This window comes from Sapajus apella, unplaced genomic scaffold (assembly GCF_009761245.1).
Source record: "Sapajus apella isolate SASKATOON/1434 unplaced genomic scaffold, GSC_monkey_1.0 scaffold2, whole genome shotgun sequence".
In the NCBI taxonomy this organism is placed as follows: domain Eukaryota; kingdom Metazoa; phylum Chordata; class Mammalia; order Primates; family Cebidae; genus Sapajus; species Sapajus apella.
This window is the reverse complement of record NW_022436942.1, coordinates 26,496,728-26,516,316: the sequence shown is the minus strand read 5'-3', so window position 1 is coordinate 26,516,316 and position 19,589 is coordinate 26,496,728. Positions and strand designations below refer to the sequence as shown.

At 46.9% G+C, this 19,589-nt stretch overlaps 1 protein-coding gene and 1 long non-coding RNA gene across 7 annotated transcripts in view; one reads left to right on the top strand and one right to left on the bottom strand.

Annotated features, from left to right (window-relative positions):
• The window catches only part of NCKAP5L (NCK associated protein 5 like), a 38,773-nt gene extending 25,414 nt beyond the window's left edge, over positions 1-13,359 (bottom strand). For all 5 annotated transcript variants that reach the window (XM_032294107.1, XM_032294117.1, XM_032294088.1 and 2 more), the window contains exon 1: positions 13,163-13,359. The gene's annotated coding sequence lies outside the window, so the exon portion shown is untranslated. The remainder of the gene's footprint in view (positions 1-13,162) is intronic.
• The window catches only part of LOC116562032, a 25,143-nt gene extending 6,877 nt beyond the window's left edge, over positions 1-18,266 (top strand). Inside the window, exons 1-2 of one of the 2 annotated variants that reach the window (XR_004273717.1) lie at positions 13,505-13,594; positions 17,087-18,266. This is a non-coding gene — a long non-coding RNA (uncharacterized LOC116562032). Of the gene's footprint in view, positions 1-13,504; positions 13,595-17,086 lie in introns of those variants that run through there. The other variant, XR_004273718.1, reaches the window with a different exon arrangement.
• Positions 18,267-19,589: the final 1,323 nt, after the last annotated feature.

Here is a 19,589-nt window from a genome sequence, read left to right as displayed (position 1 = left end):
ATATATAAAATTATATATATATATAATTTGCGAATATTTTCTTCCATTCTGTGGGCTGTAATTTTACTTTCTTGAGGGTGTCCACGTCTTCCTGGAGGACTTTTCCCTTGCCTATTACATTCCCCTGCTCCTCCCACCCCTCTTCCACCTCTTCTTCTGTGTGCTTATGTGTTACTTTATGTATAAATACATACTTAAAAAAGACATAGTAGCACATTCTCATGGTTCCACACCTTTCTTTAGCAGAACAATTTTTAGAAAATGAAACTATAGACTTTATATGGATCTTATCAGTTTTTGTACCAATATTCTGTTGCAAGATCCAATCCAGGATTCCACAGGGTACTTTGGTCACCCAGTCTCCTCAGTGTCTACGATTCATGACAGTCCCTTGACCTTTCCTTACCTTTCATCATCTTAACATTTCTGAAGGGAGCTGGTCAACATTTTGGAGAATGTCCTCCAATTTGGGTTGTTTGATGTTCTCACTGATTAGACTGAGGTTATATGTTTTCAGAGGAATACCACAGAGGTCATATGCCTTCCCCAGGGCATTATATCTGAGGATACACATGATATCAAGGTTTCTTATTCCTGGTGATGTTTTAACCTCATCACTGGGTTAGGTAGTATCTATTAATTGGTTTCTCTACCGTAAAGCTACTATTTTTTCTTTCCTAATTAAATATTTTGGCGGGGGAGGGCAATACTTTGAGACTATGCAAATATCCTGTTTTTCCTTACATTTTTACCCACCAATTTTTTTAGCAAAATCAGTGGATCTTGCTTGTAGCAATTACTATGGTGTTCTAAAACATAATTTTCAATTTCCTTCTTTCTATATTTATTTATTTATTTTTATTGAGATGTCTTTCTTTTGTCACCCAGCCTGGAGTGCAGTGGCACGATCTTAGCTCACTGCAACCTCTACCTCCCGGGTTCAGGTGATTCTCCTGCCTTAGCCTCCTGAGTAGCTGGGATTACAGGTACCCACTACCACACCTGGCTAACTTTTATATTTTTAGTAGAGATGGGTTTTTTTCCAGTAGAGACCATGCTGGCCAGGCTGGTCTCAAACTCCTGACCTCAGGTGATCCACCTGCCTCGGCCTTTCAAAGTGCTGGGATTACAGGCGTGAGCCACTGCACCCAGACCCTTCTACATTTATTAATTGGAAGTTTTCTGTGAAGAAAAATTGTCTCTTCATCCCATTTACTCAGTATGGACAAAATGGATATTTACTTTAATCTTTGGGTTATAATCCAATACTATCATCACATTTCATTGCTCAAATTCCAGCTATTGAGAATCTTTCAGGTTGGGTCCTTTTTTTTTTTTTTTTTTAAGACAAGTCTTGCTCTGTCTCCCAGGCTGGAATATAGTGGCGTGATCTCGGTTCAAGCAATTCTCATGCCTCAGCCTCCCGAGTAGCTGGGACTACAGGTGTGCACCACTATGCCTGGCTAATTTTTGTGTTTTTAGTAGAGATGAGGGTTTCACTATATTGGCCAGGCTGGTCTCCTGATCCACTCCTTTTTTTTAAAGCACTCTCTTGCCATAAGACATTCCTGGCTTATCTTATACTTTTCCTTGTCACAACCACTTTTCCAAGGAGCTCCACCATATAGCAACCTTCTAAAACTAATCTGATTGTGTTCTTCCCACTTCAAATCTTCTTTCCTACTGCTTTTGGGATACACCAAAGCCCTCAACACAACCCTCAAAACCCCGCCTTTGTCTGGCTCCAGAGCAATTCTTTGGACAAGCTTTCCTGGACTCAAGCAGCCCTCATGGTTCTATCTTTTCAAGTGCCTCCTGCAGGATTGCTATTTCCAAATGCAATGCATCCTGTTCTGGCACATTCCCTGTGAAGAGGCAGAGACTCCCTATACTGTGAGAAGGGGAGCTCCCGGAGGAGAGGCCCTGCTTGTGTTTCTGCATTTCTCCCCCACACACCCTCTGCCAGTGTACCACTTCTGCCAACCACAGCAGGCCCTGAACCATCCTGCCCCCTATAGAACTGGTGACCTCCTTTCATTCTAGCCAGAGAAAAGGTCAGAAAGAAGGGACAGCTAAGAACATACATGGGCTCATCGGGTTCTCCTAAAGACCCCTAGCTATCCTCCACCAGGTGGCTCTTAGGGCCATAGGACAAACTATACTGAGGAGTGAAGAAGGGACATTTGCAGATTTGTCCCTAACCCTTTCAAAGTTCTCAACCCACTCTTAGGCCTCAGTGACTCACTCTGGCAAATAGTACCAACCTATTCATTCTACAGGTATTTCTGGACCGATAAACTCACTAGGAAACACACTGCTTGGGTTTATAGCTGGGGGCAATTCAGAGAAGGGTCAGCTCTTGGGCTTCTTGTAGCTTTCAGTCTAGTAGGAGACATAAGACATGCAAGAAAAAAAAATCAGTAGCCTTTCTATATGTTAACAATGAACTACCTAAAAAAGCTACAAAATAATAAAGTATTCAGGAATAAGTTTTACCAAGGAAGTGAAGGATATCTACACTGAAAACTACAAAACACTGATAAAAGAAATTGACATGAATAACTGGAAGGATGTCCCCTATTCGGGGATTGGAAGAATATTGTTAAAATGTCCATAAATACCTAAAGCTATCTACAGATTCAATGCAATCCCTATCAAAATACCAATTATATTTTTCATAGAAATAGGAAAAAAATACTAAAATTCATATAGAACCATAAAAGATCCCAAATATCCAAAGCAATATGTCTGACAAAAGAATTACTTTGATAGAGTAAACAATAGAGGTAAAAAATCCTCTCATTTCTAGAACTATAGGTATTGAACCTACCCCTGGGAATCCAAAATTCTCTGTGCTACCTATCACACCACATCCTAGAGTAAGGCCAGCTAAATAAGCTGAGCAAAAGTTTTTTCCTGAGCAAAAGAACAAACTTGAAGGCATCACACTACCTGATTTGAAGAACCTACTACAAAGCTATAGTAATCAAAATAGCATGGTACTGGCATAAAAACAGACACTAGGTGAATGGTACTGAATAATAGAGAGCCCAGAAATAATTCCCCATGTTTACAGTTAATTGATCTCTGACAAACATGTCAAGAACACACAACAGGGAAAGGACAGTTTCCTTAGTAATTAGTATTGAGAAAACCGGATATTCACATGCAGAAGAGTGAAATCAGATTAGAACCTCATCTCACACCATATACAAAAATCAACTCAAAATGGATTAAAAACTTAAACTTGGCTGGGCGCAGTGGCTCAGGCCTGTAATCCCAGCACTCTAGGAGGCTGGGGCAGGTGGATTGCTTGAGGTCAGGAGTTTGAGACCAGCCTAGGTAACATGGTGAAACCCTGTCTCTACTAAAAATAGAAAAATTAGCTGGGCTTGGTGGCTCACACCTGTAATTCCAGCTACTTAGGAGGCTTAGGCACAGGAATCTCTTGAACCCAGAAGGCAATGGAAGTTGTAGTAAGCCGACATCACAACACTGCACTCTGGCCTGGGTGACAGAGTGAGACTTCATCTCAAAAAACAAAACAAAACAAAAACCTTAAACCTGACTAGAAACTGTAAAACTACTAGAAGAAAATAAAATATAGGGGAAAAACTCCATGATGTTGGTTTGGGCAATGACTTTTTGGATATGACCCCAAAAGCACAGGCAACAAAGGGGATTACATCAAACTAAAAAGCTTCTGCAGAGCAAACAGCAGAGAAAAGAGACAGTCTACAGAATAGGAGAAAATATTTGTAAACCACACATCTCATTCACTCAGGCTGGAGCGCAGGCTGGTTACAGTGGTGCAATCATGACTCACTGCAACCTCAAACTCCTGGGCTCAGCTGATCCTCCCACCTCAGCCTCCTGAATAGCTGGGACTCTAGGCATACATCACTATGCCTGACTCATTTTTTGGATTTTTTTTTTTTTTTTTTTGCAAAGACGGTTTGACCATACTGGTCTCAAACTCCTGGGCTCATGCAATCTGCCTGCCTTGGCTTCCCAAAGTGCAGGGATTATAGGCGTGAGCCATTGTGCAGAGCCTGACATTTCTTAAAAGACATGCAAATGGCCAGTAGGTATATGATCATCAGGGAAATACAAATTTAAATCACAATGAGATGTTACTTCACACATTTAGAATATTATAAAAGAGACAAAATAATAAGTGTTGGCAAGGATGTGGAGAAAAGGGAACCCTTGTACATCATTGGTGGGAATATAAATCAGTATAGCCCCCTATAGTAAATAGTATGGAAATTTCTCAAAAAACTTAAAATAGGCCAGACCCAGTGGCTCACACCTGTAATCCTAACACTTTGGGAGGCCAAGGCAGGAGGGATCACTTGAGGTCAGGAGTTCAAGACCAGCCTGGACTACATAGCAAGACCCTGTATCTACAAAAAAATTAAAATAAAATCCCTTAAATAGAGCTACCACATGATCCAGCAACCCAATACTGGGTATATATCCAAAAGAAATGAAATCAGGATGTTGAAGAGAGATCTGCAGTCTCATGTTTATTCATTGTAGTCAAGATATGGAACCAACCTAAGTATCCGTCAGTAGATGAATGGATAAAGAAAATGCTATATATACATAATAGAACACTATTCAGCCCTAAAAAAAAGGACATCTTGTTATTTGTAACAACACGGGTGAATCTGGAGAACATTATGTTATGTGAAATAAGCCAGGCACAAAAAAATACCACATGATGTCACTTATGTAAGGAATCTAAAAAGTTGAATTCATAGAAGCAGAGGATTGCCTTAGCCCAGGAGTTCAAGACCAGCTTGGACAGCATAACAAGACTCTGTCTCAAGATAAAAAACAAACAAACAAAAAACCCAACAGATATATGGAGAGATAGCTATACTATAAAGGAAGTTCCATAAGAGAAATCTTTTGAAGAACTTTAAAAATCAGGAGAGAAATATTAAGCTGAAGCTGAAATCGTTTTTCAGAATTGGAGACATCAAGTGAACAGAAGGTGAAGACCAGGTGGGGTTTACACACAATGAAAAGGGAACGGGGTTATTCCAGACAGAAGGAAGGGCAGAAACAGAAGTGAGGAGGCAGAAACCTCTGGGTGTATATGGAACCAGAATGATTCTGGATCTGAGGACATTTGAAGGTGATTGTTTCCTGCTCCCCTGGCCCATGCCAATAACTAGCTCCTCTCCTATCCCCTGGCTGAATTAGGGAGTCAGCATCTTTTCAATATCCTGGGCGTAGCCAGAGACACATGCTGGGCCCCACAGAAGGAACCAAGGCATAGAGGTTCCTAGAGGTGATGGTGGAGGTGATGGCACAGCTGACCACTGAAACATCAGCTATTAATATTTTCTTCCAGGTCTGAGACGATAGGGCCTAGGAGGCTGCACCTGCAGGCTGGAGAGCGGGGCAGATACTCTTCCAGCTCCTAGTGCCCATCCCCCAGACTTTATCTCCTGGCTTCTTTCTACAAAAATAGGCTCTGGCCAGCCAGTATGCCTCCTGCACCCAAGCAGCTCCAGTGCTCACCCAGTGGGCACCATCTAGCCAGAGCCCAGCGGTGCCACCCCAAGCTGCTAGCTCTGCTCTGGGAGGAGAAAACGGCTCTGGTTCACCCACAAGCTCCCACTGGGTTCTGCTCGTTTGTGACCACAAACAGGAGTCAGGCTTTTGGGATTCCGCTTCTGAGATTCATACGGACAAACTATATGACCGTAGGTGAAGCTGGCTCCCTACTGGGCCTCAGTTTCCTTCCTGTAAAATGGAGGTGAGCCCTCTGACTCCTCTCCCCTGCAGGGCGCAGGAGAGAAGAATATCCCGTCTATAAAAGGACTGCAGCTGAGAAGCCAGGTCCCTTGTGCGGGGTAGGGGTGGGCTCAGCAGGGCCTTCAGGGATAAGCTGCTGGCTTTGATGCTGCCTTGCTCCTTCAAGGCCTGCAAGCTTCCCAGGAAAGCAGTGGGGGAGGAGAGAGGAAGGGACAGCAAAGCCAAGTTTTAGCCTTCTTCTAGCCTGGGGGACAGGAAGTGAGGTGCTGTCTACAGAGGAAGTGAGAAGCAACCCCCCCCACCTCGTTTCCCCCTGCCTCCCCTCCTCGCCGACTTCCCCTAAGCCTGGAGTGGAAAGAAAGGTTCCAGCTTCAGGAGCCTGCGGGCTCAGAGCTGGGGAAATAGAAGGCAATGCGGGTGTGGGAAGAGGAATGATCAGCACCATCTGGCAGAGAAGGGGGTCTCCTGTCTTGGACACAACAAAACTCAAGGGGCCCAGGACATCCTACAGACTGGGGGAGTGGGGAGAAGAGAAGCCACTCAAGCCAAGTGGAGAAAGCCAGCATTCCAGGCCACGTGGTACCCACATCTGCAGTCCTGGCCTGACTCCTGCTCCCAGCATGTGTGCCCTGTCATGTGCCTTGGCACGGGCCAACCCCAACACTAGGTGGGGCAGGTCCTTGGAGCACTTGCTCTTAGAGCATGTGTCCTTTCTTTGCAGCCCTTATCACAGCTGTAATTCTGTAACTGTTTAATCACTTGATGAACATGGACTTTTCTGATCACTGTATCCCTAGAGATTAGCACAACACCTGGCACACAGTAAATTCTAAATAATCTGCTGGCTGAATGAATAGGCTGCTCATAGCTTGAGAATTCCTCAGAGGCCGGTTTGGCCTGAATCCTGGCATCTGAAGTTTGGTACACAAAGGTGAATGAACACTGCTCATGACTTGGGGCCAACTGGGGAACTCTGGGGTGACTGGTAAAGGCCAGTGCTATGGTCTGAATGTTTGCATCCCCCCAAATCCACATGTTGAAATCCTAACACCAAAAGTAATGATATTGCGGGGGTGGGGGAGGTTGGTGCTTTGGGAGGGAAATAGGTCATAGGGGTGGAGCCCTCATGAATGGGATTAGTGGTCATATAAAAAGGGGCCTGGTGTGTCCATGTAAGGGCACAGAGAGAAGCCTCTGTCCAGGAACCAGAGAGCTAGCCCTCACCAGACACCAAATTTGCCCTTGCCTTTACCTTGGACTTCCCAGCCTCTAGAGCTGTGAGAAATAAATTTCTGTTGTTTCTAAGCTGCCTAGTTTATGGTATGTTGTTATAGCAGCTCAAACAGACGAAGACAGCCAGAAACAGCAGACCTGACATAGGGGAGGAGAAATCCAGGCACACCCAGGTACTGCCGATAGGTAAGGCAACAAATATAGTAGACACTCTACACTATATTTTGGGTAAGAATAAAACAAGAATATATATTTGTTTGTGTTTGGTATTGTGTAAGGAAACTCGAGGGATATATAGGAAACTAATAAATGATTATGAGGGAAAAAGGGATGTAGGTGGGAGTGAGTTTTTTTGTTTTTTTGTTTTTTTTTTTTTGAGACAGGGTCTCACTGTTGCCCAGGCTGGAGTGCAGTGGCTCCATCTTGGCTCACTGCAACCTCTGCCTCCTGGGTTCAAGTGATCCTCCCACCTCTGCCTCCCCAGTAGCTGGGACTACAAGTGCATGCCACCACGCCCAGCTAATTTTTGTATTTTTTGGTAGAGACAGGGTTTCACCATGTTGGTCAGGCTGGACTCAAACTCCTGACCTCAAGTGATCCACCCACCTTGGCCTCCCAAAGTTTTGGGTGTGAGCCACTGTGCCCAGCTGAGATTTCCTAATGTATGCCTTTTTATATCACTTTGATTTTCAAACTATATTTATAAAACCTGGTGAACATATAAAACAAAACTTCAAAAAATATTAGAAGAAATCAAACTACTCAACAAGTTGATTTCTAAAGCTCCTCCCAGCTGTGCCATCCACCCTCTTCCAGGCCCCTAGGACAAGGGAGCAGGTGAGGTGGCTGGTCAAATGAACGGGGGGCTCTGACCCAGGGCTGCTGATGCCTTCATGTCCTTTCTTCCCCAGAAATCTTGCTTTGGGTTAACAGAGAAGCCCCCCTACCCCCAGGCAGTGGGGTGGGCATGGTAACATCACTATTCAGAAGTTGGTCAGGGGCATTTCCACCTGGGAAAGAGCTGGATTTATTCTAGGTCCCTGGGAAGGGGGACAAAGTCTGGGCAGGGGCAGGGGCAGAGGTCAGAGATTGGGCAGGGGGAGGTTTGGGGCAAGTGGGGTAAATGACTCCTGGAAGTGCCTGGTGCTGCTGTGGGCAGGTTCTGGGGGTGTCTCAATAGATCCTTGTACAGAAGGGCTGCATACAGCCCCCACATCAAGCCAGCTGGGAGTGAGGTGAATCAGTCCCTGGGAACTGCAGTTGCTGAGAACCCCAGGGCCACACCCAGGAGTTCCAGGGCCCCCCACAGCCCCACCTAGGAAAACTCTGTCCATTCGCCTACCCAGAGTGTCTAGGGGCAGGGGCAATTTCAGGCTGAACTACATGAGAGTAAGGAGACGTGCAGACCACAGGTCCTAAGCAGCATGTGCCACTCAGCCCTGCAGGCAACAGCAGGGGCAGCAGAATGGGAGCTTCTCTCCTTTAAGACATCTATACATTTAAAAAAAAAAAAAAGCATAGTGAATACTGGAGAATTCCCAGAGTTCAAGGACCAGAATTAAGGTTCAGGGTGCTGAGCCTGACTGGGCTCTTCTCAGCAGCTGCTGGGTTTTAGAAATCAGTAATAACAGCAACAATAATTCACCTTAATAACAGCCTGGCCTCCTCTTTCATCTGCGTAACTCCCAGAGCTGGGAAAATGGTAATTATTGAGCAGGTGCCACGCCCCAATGATGATGCATGATCAATCCAGGAACACTGGCTAGGAAATTGAGGCCCAAGGAGAAAGATTTCCCCTCACACAAAGCTATAGACATAGGCGCCGAGGGCTGCTGGGCGGTGCAGGGTGTGCATGCCAGTTCTAAACCTGCTGTGTTTTGGGAAAGTGCTGAAGACAGGGGCACTCATTCCAGAGTCCCCCAGACTTGGGTTTGGGCAGAAGGTGAGGAAAGACCCAGATACGTGTCCCGAGCCCCCTCGTAGGCTGTGGCAGGCCTGGTGGGTAGCCCTGGCTGGGAGTCAAGGCCTCTGTTCTTGCGCCCATGCCCCACCCTCCCAGAGAATCACAAAGCAGGCAGACAGCTGCCTCGGGGATCTCCACCGCCTCTACAGTATGCTCCGGAGCCACAGGGTAAGTAAGTGCTCAGCCCTGGGAACAGCCCCATGCCATAGGCACAGTCCATGAAGTGGGAGTGGGGGACATCTTATAGCCAGGTAGGCAGATCAGATCAAGAAGAGTCAAGAAATGGGGGAGACTGCTTCTTGGGGACCCCAGCCCATCTCTGTAGCCCGCTTCCATTCTTGGTACTGATCCTAAATAAAGAGATCCTTCCTACAGCAAGGCCTGTCTGGCCAGTGCCGTAGAAACCCGCAGGGGAGGTCCAGTTGGCATATACCCTCCAAGAGGGCAGAGGAGGGTGGAAAGCATCCTAAGAGACCAAAGACCTTTTCCTACTGTGTCCATGGAGGAAAGCAGTAGAGACTCAAACTAGGAGGGAAGGGTAAAGATGGAGGCATTGCAAATGCAGGTCCATCCACAGCCTGCTGTGTGCCTGGTACTGTGACAGACGCCGGGACAGACAAAATCTAAGCTCCTGAGAAACCGCAAGGGCCAAGACAGACAGCAACCAATGACCTTGTCCTCCAACCCTCCAGGACAGTGTGTGGGGGAAAATATTTCAGGTCTTGTTCTCAGGGATTTGAAGTTGTTTTTCCTCAGCATGTTACAAAGCTGACCAGAGTCCCCTGGGGGTTCCTGCAATAACATTGTGACTCTCCGAAGGCCCAGCTTTCTGCTATCTCAGGTTCAAGAACTGGCCCTCTCCGCTTTAAATCCAGCCATGCTACCTCGTGCCTAAAACATTAAGGCAGAATGGGACCACGTAAAACTACAAGGCAGAATCAGGAGTCCTGCCTCTGACACTCACCACAGCATGAATCACTTCCCCCTCTGGACTTCAGTTTGCCCATTTTTAACACGAGGGCGTTGGACTAGACTGTCTCTAGGATTCCTTCCAGCCTATGCCGTGTTGTTTTGATGTAGTGGCAGATCCCAGATTGATTTACATAAATTTGCATGTTCAATCAGAAATCCCAAACTCCAAGTATAGAAAATCCAATCGGTCCATTAATGCAGCCAGACTGGGGCTGGGGGAACCTGCCAGGTTGAGGTGAGGGGTGTTAAAGGAGACAGCAGGAGCGGTGGTGAATTGGGGGAGGGGCTGAGGGAAGCAGGAGCTAGAAAGGGCACTTGTTTTGAGAGATGCAGCTATGGTGACCTGGGCATGATGAATGGCACCAGGAACCCCACTTCAGTTGTCAGGCAAGGGCCCTTTTTCCTCCTGCTTCTAACGAGGCCTCTGGCTGGCCAGCCTCAGAGCCACACCCCAAGAAGGAACAGCAGCTTCTGCCTAGTAACAGCTGCATCTTTCAGTCTGACAGGGACTCCAGCATTAGCCACTTTCTGGGAAACTGACCTCCCTGGGAGCTTCCATTATCCATTCCAAAGGCTCACAGCAGTAAGGAAGGCTTCCTTGGGGTTTAACCTAAACACCTCCTGCTGCAGCTTTGCCCTTATAGGCAGCAGGGTCCAGGGCAGAGGGCTCCCCAGGCCCAGGAGAGCAGGGGGAAAAGCAACGCAGGGAGAATATGTCCCCTACATGACCAAATCCAGGGCTTCTTTAATCACCGCCTCTCCTTCAACACTCCCCTTCACCTGGGAGACCAAGGATGAAAACAAACAAGAAGAACTTCAAGACCTTTGGCTCTTGGGCTGGAAAGCAAGTCCCAACCTGGAGAGCCCAACTCCTGACAAAATCCTAACCCCAGGAGGGAAGGGGCTGGAAAAGGTGGGGTGGGGGTGGCTTCTCACTGCAGCTGCTGGGCTGGTATAGCAGGGCCTGGGAGGCTGGCTGGGCTGGATGAGCATGGTGGAGAAGATTCCTTAGCCCCTTGCCTGGGACCTGGGGGTGTGAGTACAGCAGTGAGATAGGCAGGGCTGGGGGTGGGTGGGCAAAGGCAGTGGGGCCCTCCTTGCCCTCCTCCTATAAGAGAGCGGGTGGGTGAGTGTGCTGTGCTCCCTGGCCCAGATCCTAAAACAAGTCCCAACAGCTGAGATGTAAACTGTCTCCTGGGAATCTGCTTACCCTGCTGGCCCTTGGCTGCCTCCTCCTCTCTCAGCCCTTCTTCAAAGGGCTGGGATGTCTCACCACAGGCCGTGATGGGTGGGCCAAACCCAAGCCAGGAGGAGCAGGAGTTCATATCCCAAGGCACCAGGGGTGTGTGGAACAAAGACTGTCAGGCGTAGAATAAGGGAATCTGTACTCTCTATCCAGGGTTCTCATCCTAGGTAATTGTGAATTTAAAGCACATCCAACACTTCAGCTCTATCTAAATGGAACCATTCTGCCAGAGAGATCTGATCTTTCTCCCCTATGGACTCACTCATCAGTGGAACCATTCAATGTCAAAAGATGGAAGGGAATATTAGAGCTTTCTAATCAAACTGCTGAGTTTTAAAGATGGGGAAACTGAGCCCCGAGAGCAAACTGTCTTGACCAAGGTCACTCAGCAAGGCAAGAAGAGTAGGGACCAGAGCTTCTGACTCTGCCTTTATTGATAGCAGCTTTGTCCCCATACACTTAGGTTTTCACCGGCCTATCATGAAGATCCTTCTTCCCTTCCATCCACAGTACCTGCCTCTCCAGGTCCTCACTCTCTTCCTGAGGGCTAGAGTCAGAGAAAGATGCTAGAGGGCCGAAGCCACCTCATGCACAGACCACAGACTTTGAAAACAAGCTTGAATATATGGGAATGTCTCCTCAGACAGGAATACACATGGTTTCTTTGGGATAGGAAATCCATTAACCCCAGGTTGTTTTTAGGAAGATGGGGGACCAATTTGAGAAGTGAATTTTCCTGTCACACAAGGAGTCTCAGAGAGCCAGGTGGTGTCATGTCTGCAAGGGAGGGTCTGCAACAACGCAAATGGGCTAGGTTCATTTTCCCCAAAAGTACTGACCATAAAACGGTTAGGCATTGACATCTCTACCGCTCTCCAGGACCACTCCTGCCCGGGGCCAATTCCTCCGGCTGACCATTGTGCTTAAGCAGGAGGACCCATGAAGGAGAAGTGGGAGGGAGGGATTGCCTCTACAGCCAGAGAACTCCTTAGCCCAAGACCCCTAGCTCCTCAGCAAGGCAGGCCTTTAAGAAGTGGCAGCTGGATAGACTAAGTGGGCTCGGCTGATCCAGGCTGGGGATGCCTGGAAAACTAGGCCTATGGGAGGTGAAGACCCTCTGTGCCCTTGGGGCCGTGCCAGAACTGAAGATAACTAGGGCCTTGGGCCCAGGACAAGGAGAGGGGAGCTAGGGTCCGGGCAGCCGCTTTCTTAGTCGGGCTAAGCCAGGGGAGCGTCGGGCACAGATGAATTCTCCGCATTCTTCTGGCACCTCAGCCAGCACCCGGAGGGCCTTTTCTGCAGGCGCTGCCCTGTCCCTACTCCCTGCCCAACCAACCCTTCTCCCTCCCTTAGCTTCTCTTTAGCATGCAGCCCGCCTGGTCATTCCTTCTTTTCGCAGCCCCTCAAAGCCTCAGAAGGGCCGTTCTCTCGGAGACCGGGTCTTTCCGCCTCTCCCCGCCTTCCCCACGCCCTACCGCCCCAGGCCACGGGGACTGGAAGGAGTGCGAAAGGGAGCCCCAGGCTCGTCTCCGCGCCTGCGCTTTGGGGAGACAGCCCCTCCCCCCGCAATAACCCGGCACCGCTAAGCGGCACCCGGACGGTGGGATGCGGGTGGGGTCGGGTGAGCAGTTGGGGCAAGGTCAGTGCTTTCAAAGAGGGAGGGAGCCCGGCCCCCGGAACATCCCCCACTCCCGAAAGTTTCTCTTCCGGGGCCACGGAGTGTGCGCAAGGATGGCGCGGGGGGCGGGAGGGGGTGGGGTGGGGGTGCACAGAGTCGCTGCCGGACCCCCGGGGAGGGTGCGACGGGAGGGAGGGAGGGACGGGGCAGCAGGGTCTGGGCAGGAAGCTGCGACGCCCTCTCCGACCCTGTACTGCCACGAGAGACTTACCCTCCACACCCCACTCCCCCCGGCCCGGAGCTACGGATCCCCCCCGCACTCGCCGCCCTTTCAATCCCAAGTAGACCCAGAACTCACCGAAATCAGGTGTTGAGCTGGGCCAGGGCAGGCCGGATCCGCCAGGTCCATGGCCATGAACTGGGGGCGGGGGGCAGAGAAAGGGGGGTGCCGGAGCCGCCTCCTGATGTCAAGGCTTTAAAGGGGCCGGGGAGCCCCGCCCCTCGCACTGACCCCGCCTCCCTCCTCCCGAGCAGCCAATCCACGTTCACCCTTGATGCGCGCCCCTCCCAGCCCCCTCCAGATGTTCCCAGGGCGCGAGCTAAGTCTGCCTGGCCGGCGCGCGCCGCTTCCGCTCCGGTGGGAAGGACCTCCCTTCCCCCCTATAGAAACACTTTCTCCAGGCCGGGGCAGGCCGGGCCTGGTAAACCTCAGCAGTGCCTGGGTAGAGGACGCCGGGCTGGGCCGCGCGGGGGTGGAATGAGGGCGTCTAGAACAGAGAAAACTAAGTAGGTGCGTTCGGGCCCACGGGCATGCGCGTTTGCTTTTGTGGGGCTGGGCGTGCACGTGTATGTGTGGTTGTGAGCGTCGGTGTTTGTAATTTGCCTTTCTGCATACGTGTTGGGTGTAAATCCATGGGGAAAGGCTTGAGTGCCTTTTTGGCCTTAAATGCTCCCGCCTCTCTCCCTCCTCCAGGATGGGGTTGTCCCCCGGTAATCTGGAAAACAGTGGTAGGAACAGGGCCCACTCATCAGAGAGCAGTGCTGGCCGTTTCCTCACTGGTTTAGGAGGAGGGAAGGCTGGGCAGAGAAAGGCTACAACCTTGTTCTCAACCATTTGCTATCTCGGTGGGGATGAGGAAAAGCAAACAGCCCATCCAGGCCCCTGCAGACCTCAGAGCTTTCAATATCATTCCCATTAGTCCTTAATTAAACACCTATTTGCCCTTGCCTGGATACCGCATCTCACAACCCTTACAACCTGCATCGTAGTGACTGCCCCAGAAATGTAGGTTCTCAACTGGGTTCTGCAGGGAAATACGTTGGAATCCCTAGGCACAGTCTCTGCCCAATTCATTAAAATTTCTTTTGTTGTGGGTATACAAAGGATGCGGCTTAGAGTATCATATTAGCCCAATAAAGGAACATAAAAAATAAAGGAATTTAGGGTGCACAAATTGGCTAGGATTAAGAGTTCTTTTCTGAAGGAGGCTTATTTAAAATGGGATTTGAAGGGCAGAGAGAACTTGAATAGGGTCCAGGCAGGGTAAAGGGCACAAGGAGACTCAGGCAGGAAAGAGCAGATTGTCTGCATGGGATAGTGATAGGTAGTGGTAGGTTGGGAAGCCAGACAAGTTAACGGAGGAGGTTTCCTATGGAGGAGAGCAGAATGAGACTATGGATGTGACAAGACATGCGGTAAAGAAGTCATTTTGGCTTCCTGAGCATAGAGTAGTTTGATGAAAAGAGTTGCCCAAGGACAGCCATTATTGGAACCTAAAAGATGTCTTGATGGTTGATGGTTACTCCCACCAGCTGTCTCATCTTATTGCTTAAAAAATTTTTTTTATTCCTTTTTTTTTTTTTTTTTTTCTGAGACAGAGTCTTACTCTATTGTGTAGGCTGGATGGAGTGCAGTGGCACGATCTCTGCTCACTGCAACCTCTGCCTCCTGATTTCAAGGGCTTCTCCTGCTTCAGCCTCCCAAGTAGCTGGGATTACAAGCGTGCACCACCACGCCTGGCTAATTTTTGTATTTTTAATAGAGATGGGGTTTCACCGTGTTGGCCAGGCTGGTCACTCCTGACCTCAGGTGATCCACCCAGCTTGGCCTCCCAAAGTGCTAGGATTACAGACATGAGCCACCATGCCCGGCCCTTAAATTATTCTTAACATGCAATAAAATGCACACATCTTAGGTGCTTTGTTTGGTGAATTTCAAAATATACACCTATGTAATTAACACCCAAAGCAAGATACTGAACTGTCATCCTAGAAAGTTCCCTCATTTATAGTTGATCACCCCACACCCATCACCACCCTCCCCTAGCAACTTCCTGAATATCACCATAGATTTGTCTGCACTTGTATTTCACATATATGGTATGTACTCTTCCATGTCTGTATCCTTTAGCTTAGTAATGTTTTTGAGATCCATCCATGCGTATCAGAAGTCAATTCTTTTTTATTGCTGAGCAATATTCCATTGTATGAATATATTACAATTTATCCATTCTTTAATTGATGGATATTTGGGTATTTCCAGCTGGGGTTATGATGACTATGGCTGCCATTAACATTCTGGTGCAAATATTTTCATAGACATGTTTTCATTTCTCCTTTTCACCTTATTTCTTGATGCTAGTGACATCTTTGGAAGCCTACGGCATTGTGAATTCTTATTTAATTATCTAACATTTATTGAATAGGGATCAGTGGGCTAGTTCTGGGATTACAACAAAAAGTAGACATGGTCCTTTCCTCAAAGGGCTTGAAAGTCCAATAAAACTCCATGTACCTGTTGTCCATGTCCGTGTCCTAATATTGCCTTGTATTCCTAATTTCTGCCTTGAGGTAGAAAACCTTAAAAGTCTGCCAGGAATTTCTAACTACTTTTGGATGTTTCCAAATAACTGAATTATTGGAAATTAACAGAACATCAAGATAATACTCTACTCTTCTTTTCTTTTCTTTTTTTTTTTTTTTCTTTTTGAGGCAGAGTCTGTCACCCAGGCTGGAGTGCAGTGGCACAGTCTTGGCTCCCTGCAAGCTCTGCCTCCCAAGTTCAAATGATTCTCCTGCCTCAGCCTACCAGCTGAGATTACAGGTGTGCACCATCACATCAGCTAATTTTTGTATTTTCAAAGTACTGATGTTAGCAGTGATGTTAGAAATGAGTTTTCACCATGTTGCCTAGGCTGATCTTGAACTCCTGACCTCAGGTGATCTGCCCATCTCAGCCTCCCAAAGTGCTGGGATTACAGGCATGAGCCTCTGCGCCCAGCCAATATTTTACTGTTCATTTAGATGTTTGCCCTTGTTTAATAAACACAGCCAGAACACCTGCGCTCCTTCCATAAAGGCTATTGTGCACTTGATAATTTAGGCATTCAGATTTTGGCAGATTTTCTATGCTTCACAAACCTTCATCCTCACTGATAGAGGTTGAAAGAAATATAGCTACTATTGTTCCAAGATTCCTTTCAGTCTTTTGATGAGGCTTAAGACACTTTTATTCCTCAGTGCTATTATTTGCATAAATTAAAAATTACACGGAAGTACCAAAGTTTGTTCTTCACACTTGTGAAATACCACTAATCATATATCATTATTTACTTGAGTTGTCTGTGTAACAAAACAAGCTAGGCCTCTTAGGTCTCTGGTAGCTAAAAGCTGTTACCACTGGTTTAGTAACAAACTAGTTTGGTGGTATAGTCTAACTATGCATGTAGTGCTGATGCCTGGTAGATGGAATCTCAGAGAACCACCTCATCACTGCTGACATCAGTACTTTGAATTCAGGTTCCCTGCTTTAATACTCTGTGGTCATTCATTTAATGTTGGAGCATCTTCAATTCTCAGAGGTTGACACTTTAGCCATTTAGCCATTGGTTGATAAACTGACTCTAGTTTAGAATTTCTGGCAACAAGAGATAGTAAGGCTGGTAACTAGCCTCTCAAAACATTTTTTCTTTTTTTTCCAGATAGGGTCTTTCTGTGTCACCCAGATTGGAGTGCAGTGGTGTGATCACAGCTCACTGCAGCCATGATTTCCAGGCGCAAGTGAGCCCCCACCAAATAGCTGGGACTGCAAGTGCGCACCACCATACCCTGCTAATTTTTTCATTTTTTTTTAGAGACAGGGTCTCACTGTATTGCTCAGGCTGGTCTTGAACTCCTAAGATCAAGCTATCCTCCCACCTTGGCCTCCCAAAGTGCTGGGATTATAAGTGTGAGCGACCATGCCCAACCTCATAACATTTTTGTAACCTGGCTTGTTTTCCAGGTTGGATGGACTCTGAGTGCAATCTTGATGTCTTTCCTGCTCAGTAAGAGGAAGAAAGGCGCTGCTGGCTAATGTTTGGACTACTTGCTGGATAGGAACAGATCTTTACTGCTGCATGTACATAATTCTGTACGGAACAGTCATGTTCCTGGATTCTGACTGCAGCATCGTCAGTATGTGCTTTGAAACCTACCTGGCACAAATACGATGAATCTGCTCATACCCTTTAACCTCTTTTTCATCACTTTTCATCATTCAAAAATTTTAATTGAGTCTATATGCTAAGCACTGAACATAAAGTATTAGATAACTTGTATATAGTTCATGTGGGGTATGATAAATTGAGACTGGAAAGGTAAGCAGTGGGTAGATCATCCTTTATCCTAAGAGCAGTGTAGCCTTTGAATGGTTTTAAGCAGGAGGGTAGCATATCAGATTTGCATTTTAGATCAGTGTGTTTGCAGTGTGGACAATAGAGAGAGCAACAGTGAAGTCAGGGAGGCTAGGCAAGGTTTTTGTAGTACCTGAGGAGAAAAATGAGAAATGATGTGGGCTGGACTAGGAAAGTGATAGTGGTGATGGAGAGAACATTGAAATGCCCAGGGGGCATCCTAGTAGAAACATCTCTCCAAGTCATCAGAACTTCCCAACTGTGTGCCTCAGGGAAGAGGTTATGGTGGTGCTGCATACTGGACTTTGCAATTCTCAGGGCAGCACAAGCTCCCTGAATCAGAGAGCAATCTTGGTTATGCCAGATTGCATTATCCGGCATATGAAACACCATGATTTTCTATGTGTGTACTGACACGGAAAAAGTTGGGAAGCACTGATGTAGGCTGTGGGATAGATAATTCTGAAGCTCAGGAGAGGAATCAGAGAAGATGATGATAGAGAAGAGCTTTGTGAGTCCTCAGGACATTGGTGGTCACTGAACTCATGCAGTTGAGGAGATCATGCAAGGAGAGAAAAGAAAGGCTGGAACAGAACCCCAAGGAACATCAGCCTTAGCGGGGCATCTCCAGAGAAGAAGGAAAAAAACTGAATGAATGCTGTCCCCCAGAACCCAAGAAAGGGATTTAAAAAAAAAAGGACCAAATACAGTCGGTCCTTCTTATTGGTGGTTTCCACATTCATGCACTCAACCAACCTCAGATCAGAAAAAATAAAAAAATAAAAACTACATCTCTCTGAAGACTAGATCAGAAAAAAAAAAAAAAAAAACTACAGCAACAAAAATACAAAATTTAAAAAATTTAGTGTTAACTATTTACATAGTATTTACAAGATATTCGGTATTATAAGTAATCTAGAGATGATTTAAAATATATGGGAGAATACCCCTAGGTTATTTACCATTTTAGGTCAGGGACTTAAGCATCCTTTGATTTTGGTATCCTTGGGGGGTCCTGGAACCTATTCCCCATGAATAGGAAGGGATGATATTTTGGTCCCAATGTTGCTGAATCAATTTGGATCAGGACAGAGACATCCCCACTGACTCTGGCCATATGTCGTTGGAGACTTTGATAAAACCAGATTTTATTTGTTTATTTATTTAAAATAGAAATGGGATCTCACTCCATTGCCCAGGCTGTTCTCGAACTCCTGGGCTCAAGCCGTCCTCCCATCTTGACCTTCCTAAGTGCTTGGATTACATGCGTGAGCCACCATGCCTGACCTGGCAAAACCAGATTTTGAAGGATTGAGAAAGATTTACAAAGTAAGGAATGGAGACAGAAGGCGATTTAAACTTTTCTGGGCCAGGTGCAGTGGTTCATGCCTATAATTCCACACCTTGGGAGGCTGAGATGGGCGGATCACAAGGTCAGGAGATCAAGACCATCCTGGCTAACACGGTGAAACTCCGTCTCTGCTAAAAAATGCAAAAAATTAGCCAGGCTTGGTGGCACACACCTGTAGTCCCAGCTACTTGGAAGGCTGAGGCAGGAGAATCGCTTGAACCCAGGAGGTGGAGGTTGCAGTGAGCTGAGATTGCGCCACTGCACTCCAGCCTGGGCGACAGAGTGACTCCATCTCAAAAAAAAGAACTTTTCTAAGATTTTGGCTGTGCTATGAAGGAAAAATTAGACAGATGGGTGGTACAGTGAGAGTTATTTTAGAAAAACACTGCCTAATTTTTAAAATTATTCATTTTAGTTTTTAAAAGTAGTATATCCATATGGTTTAATAATCATTACAGAAGTAAATTATTTGCTGCATTTCTTACCTCCAGCAATGAGCCATTTTAACTTTTTGGCTGATTCTTCTATATGACTAAATATTCTTATACTGCCATTCTTTTTTTTTTTTTCCTTTATTACCTTCTACATGTTATTTTTTATTTTTATTTTTTTTGAGACAGTGTCTCACTCTGCTGTCCAGGCTGGAGTGCAGTGGCATGATCTCAGCTCACTGCAACCTCCACCTTCCAGGCTCAAGCAATCCTCCTACCTTGGCTTCCCGAGTAGCTAGGACTATAGGCACATGCCACCATGTTCAGCTA